Source organism: Oryctolagus cuniculus, chromosome 3, assembly GCF_964237555.1.
Source record: "Oryctolagus cuniculus chromosome 3, mOryCun1.1, whole genome shotgun sequence".
In the NCBI taxonomy this organism is placed as follows: domain Eukaryota; kingdom Metazoa; phylum Chordata; class Mammalia; order Lagomorpha; family Leporidae; genus Oryctolagus; species Oryctolagus cuniculus.
The window spans coordinates 172,220,598-172,225,865 of NC_091434.1; the positions used below are offsets into that span (position 1 = coordinate 172,220,598).

General features: G+C 41.4%; 1 long non-coding RNA gene across 2 annotated transcripts; it reads right to left on the reverse strand.

Moving 5' to 3' along the window:
• Positions 1-503: 503 nt before the first annotated feature.
• LOC138849201 (uncharacterized) lies at positions 504-3,218 on the reverse strand. 2 transcript variants are annotated; one of them, XR_011387639.1, is made up of 3 exons: positions 3,045-3,218; positions 878-1,174; positions 504-733 (listed from the first exon to the last, which is right to left on the reverse strand). It is a non-coding gene; the product is annotated as an uncharacterized lncRNA (long non-coding RNA). The 2 variants fall into 2 exon arrangements; XR_011387638.1 differs by having other exon boundaries at positions 504-781.
• Positions 3,219-5,268: the final 2,050 nt, after the last annotated feature.

Genomic DNA, 5,268 nt, shown 5'->3' on the forward strand with positions numbered 1-5,268 from the left:
CTCTTAAATCTATGGTGCTTCTGAGAGTGGTGACTAAAGTGGTGTGTTTTGAGAGTATGAATCTGCTGCTATAGTATTTTTTGTTGTTGTTTATGGAGTTGCTTTAGATCCATAATCAAAGTAATCTAATACAACGAAATATAGATTTTTTTTCTCTTCTGCTCTATCTTGTCTCTTGAGGTTCACCAAACTTAGCACACTAATTAGAAACTCTGCTATTAAAATTAAGAGGTCAAATGAAATATTTTACAGTAATTCTGAACCTGAATGGTTGCTACTCAAACCTGCAAAATGTTCTGCATGCTTTTCCGGTTGGGATGGCCTTTATAGAGAGGTCAGTAAGTGCTAACCAAGCTAGCAGTTGTGGACATCTGTCCATAAGGTTCTTTTGAGTTTTGTGTGACGATGTGTAAACTGGAAACGTCTTAATTCCTCTTTGTGTTACCAAATCCAGCTTCTTTGGCTCACTTGAAAATAGAAATCGACAAGAGGTCAACGTGCAACTCAGGCTAAGTTTATTGGGGGCTTAAGTGCATATGTGAGGGAGACAGCCTTGGTGGAAGGGGTCTGGCTCAATGGGGGGGGGTGGGTACGGTTTTCATTGGGTGGTGTGGGGTGGTGGATCCCCTTGATGGGCAGCACTTTGATCTGTGCCCAGCCTGGAGTTCTTCTCTCCCCATCCACACAGGACACTCTGGTTTGCACCTGGCTCCGTGTTCTGGCATTGTTCTCTCTTTAGCACGTGAATGATCAAAATGGCAGTGTCGCTCACACTGCCATGCTAGGAAAGTCATGAGATTGTTGAATGGGGCTATTCTGGGTGTGCACGCAAGTCGAGGGTGTCCCTAACAAGATGGGACGGGTCTTTTGTAGTTACCTGCTGGATGCTCCTTGCTCCTGATTGCTTTGAGCCTAGAGATGGATACGTTGGTCAGAGATGGACACATTTACATCAGGGTGAGAGGATTGCTTTGAACCTAGAGATGGTGGTCAGGAGATGGACACATATGCATCAAGGTGAGAGGATTGGTTTGAGCCTAGAGATGGCTACGTTGGTCAGGAGACGGACACATACACATCAGCATGGGAGGAACGTAATTTAGTGAGCTTGTTTCTATCCTGTATCATCTTCAACAACTGCTTGAATGCTAGGTTCACAACTGAGAGAAAAAACCTGTTAGGACAGATGAAAAAGAGCAAAGTCATGCAGAAGGGCTCCCTTAGGAGTTCAGGGTTGCTATAGATTACAGATCATTCATGTGATTATTCAATAAACACTCACTGAACGTTTATTTAATATCAGGCACTGGTTATACAGAACAGATATTTCCTGAACATACCTACTGCCTAGCAGAGAACACAGAAAGTAAATAAATAATCACATAAATAAATGTATAACAGAATGTAGCAGGTGCTGTGAAGGAATGTTCAGAGTGCTATTAGAGAGAACGGGACTGGATGTGGCTAGTAGGTGTTTCAGGAAGACAATCCAATGTCTCTGGGAAGCTAAAACTCTCCTGTCGCTCAGGGAAGAAAAGTTTTATAGTCTGTTGGATTTTCTGGAACTTTAACCTGGCATCAGAACGTATTAATGAGGACTGAGGGATCCTCAAAGGAGGGGCTGGGTTGACCACTAATTTCTCCCCCCCCCACACACACAATGCACTTTGCTTCTGACTCTCAGATTGGCCCCATATCACACTCCGCATGCCCATTCTCACTGCCCTGATGTGCTCCTGGCATCTGCTCCCTATCCCTTTCCCTTGCTAACCTTATGTGTGATGTTTCTCTCTAACTGTGTGATGTTAACATAGATGATGACCCAGAAGAGTCACATAATTGGTTAAACTGGAGTGTTAATTCCCTATTTTCAAACAGAAAAATATTTTGTTACATACCTATTGAGTATATTTTCAATTTCAGAAATGCTCTCAAAACCTGTGCTATAGACAGGAAAAACAGGTTTGGGCATTGTGGAGACTGGATGAGCCATACATATTCCAGGAAAACGGGGTGGGGGGAGGGGGAGCTTTTCTGGCACAGTCAGAGGCTGTCTATGTGCAAACAAGGTTGTGTGTTTTTGTGAGAGAGTATTAGGAAGAGAGAGAAAGGGAGGATAGCTTTAAAATTTAAATAAGGTACTTAATCTATGTCAGTTCCACTCTGAAACATCCACACTGTTTGAGATACTGCTTTTATCTTAATAAAGGTAATTCTAGTGATATATTATTAACATAAAGAACAACAAAAAGAAGAAAATAAAATGATGGATAATCCCATATGCACATTTGCAAATTTTAGGTATTTGCCACAGAGAAGTTAAGGGACATGTAGAATAACTCTTTGGGAAGGAATCCAGCTGAAATTAAGCTGATGTTTAAAGGATCCTTTAAAGTGACTTTGTTATAGGTGGCAGTTTTTCTGTGTTATTTTATTCTGTTAGCTATTATAATTCTTGTTTTGAGGAAAGTCAAGGAACTTTACAGATCTCTTGTTAACCCTTAGTTGATTTCAGGTATATTTTAAGTGAATTTTTCTCATTTTGAGATTGTTTTACTTGATAGTACAGTTGTGAGTTTCAGAGATGACACTGATTTAGTGTAAGAAGTGATGGATAAAGGGAAAAATATGGAACAAGCTCTTTTTTATATTCAAATATATAAAAGTTACCTATGATTTGGAGAACTATTATTAGTAATTAAGCATTCAATAGGCTGAGACTTCTTTTAATTAATCATAGGCATTGGTGGGTGTGAAGCATTCTATGTTTTACAAAGCAAATGATGTATTACTTCACTTAACACAACAGCCCAGAGTGGGGTGACACTCACATAATTGATGGTAACACAGGGACTCTGAAGAATTAATTCCTAAACTCACAAAGCTCCGTGATGGGCATCCTAGGACTCAGAAAGACTTGAGACTCCAAGTCTTGAGTTCTTTAATCAAGAATCAGAGATAAGACTCAGCCCATCCAAGAAACAAATCATCTGAAATGGTGCAATTGGATCATTTCCCCACTAGAGGGCACAACTCAGAATTACCGTGTTTTCTGGAGAGGATCGAGAGGATGCAGTGTCATCAAGTTGTGTGCTCTCCTCCCTCAGCTTTGGAGCAGGAGTTGAAATTATAAGGCTGGGGGCATAGAGGGCAAAGAAAAACACTTAATTCCAAACGGAAACGTTTCCTGCTTGTTGTAAGCCATGGTGACCGTTAGAACACCGTTCACTACAAGGAACGGTTTTCCTCATGTCTGATGTTTGTTGGGTTGGAAAAGAAAAAAACACTATCAGTTCTATTTTTAAGCCACATTATTTCTGTTGATCTAACAGGCTCCGATTAAATTAATAATGACTTGGATGAGGCGGTGGTTCCCATTTGCCAGAGTTGATGAAAATTAAAGCACAAAACATGACTCTATAGAACTTCTCCAGGGCTCATAACATCGAGCCTGGAAAGGACATCAGAGTCCACGTTTGGCATTTTATAGATAATAAAACTAAGCATGAGTGTGGGGAATGACTTTTCCTTGATTACCTGAACTACCCTGAACAGGGGTCTCCTAAGCCTAGAAACTATTTCTCATACTTGTGTCATTTCAGGTTATCTACAGACCTGTGAAAAAGTGTTTTGGTGACTCTGGTCTGTAGAATCCATGGGTCGCCTGATTCTGTCCTGTTAAATCCCGACCAGAGAATCTTGATGAAGTAGACTATTTCACACATGTTTTGAATGCCACTAGAAAATAGAAATACCACACCTAACCAGTCACCCAGAAGCTAGATGTGACTAGGGAGATTTTGCATACTTGTGTCCAGTAGATTTCCTTGACAAACAAGAGCATTTAGATGCATGACTCCTTGTTCTGTTTGTAGATATCCAGAAATGGAGAACTCACAGTTATGAGATTATTTAATCCTGCTGATGGAGTAATGTTGATTAAGTAATCCCATCTTGCTTTAGTTGGTGGAAAGAGGGTAGCTTGATAAATGGGCTCAGGAGGAGCAGGATAATTTAAGATCGCTGTTTTTTCTTATCTTATGATAAAGAAGTCCAAAGGCCTGTGTGAGTCATCCAGTGTTTTGAAATTAGATACTGGAATAGCCATAATATAATGCAATAGAAGTCTCATTAGACTTGCAGTCAAATATTGTAAGCGATGACTCTATGATATAGTGGCTTCCCGATTTTGAGAGTCACTGAGACGCTTTCTTCAAATCTCTAATTTCGGGGCTGGTGCTGTAGTGTAGCAGGCTAAGCTGCTACCTAAGGGCACTGACTCATGTCTTGGCTGCTCCACTTCTAATCCAGTTTCCTGCTAATGCACCTGGGAAAACAGCAGAAGAGGCCCACATGTTTGGGCACCTGACCCCAGGTGGGAAACCTGGAAAAAGCTCCTGGCTCCTGGCTTCAGCCTGGCCCAACTCTGGCTGTCGTGGCCATCTGGCAAATGAGCCAGTGGTTGGAAGATCTCTCTTTCTGTTTCTACGTCTCTCTCTCTGTGACTCTGCCTCCAAAATGAATAGAATAATTTTAAAAACCACTAATTTCTCCCTAAGTATTATCTAAGTGGTTCCTCAGTTTACTTTCCTCAACTTCTTCCTCTAGATCTCTGTCCTATTTTTCTTCCAGATATTCCCAACACCCCTCCAGTTCACCCCCACTGTTGTAATCAACACCCCCGTCCCCCAAAAACAGACATGGTCACGCCTCTCTGCTGAACCAGGTTCCTTCTGTCCATACTGATAACTAGTTAATCGCATTTGGGAGGGGAGTTGTTTAATTTATGGTGCCAGAATGTGTGCTTCCCTTTCCCCTTCCCCTCCGTGGGAGACTCCTTCCCTCCCTTGTCCTTTCTTCCTCCCTGATGTTAAATTTCTCTGGGGTGGAAGAGACTGAAAGCTGAGGGAGGTTTTGGGGAAAAGGGTTTAGTTTTATCCACACACAACAAAAAGAGGTACGGCATTTTAAGTTATAAGCAGCAGATTGCCTGTACACCGTAGTGAATCAGATTCTAAAATATTCTACTTCCAAGAAAGAAAATAATATACACATGCATATACGTATACATAGATATTTGAGCTAAACAGTCACCAGGCTCCTGATGTGACTTGCCCTACATTCCTCACTCCCTGGGGAACCACAAAATGTTTTGCAACCTCCATTCTCACCTCTGCCTACCATGCTGAGTTTTGCCTCTGAATATATTCCACCTCCTTCTCTATTTGCAGTAATTTTATACATGACAGCCACTAACAAACTAGGGGG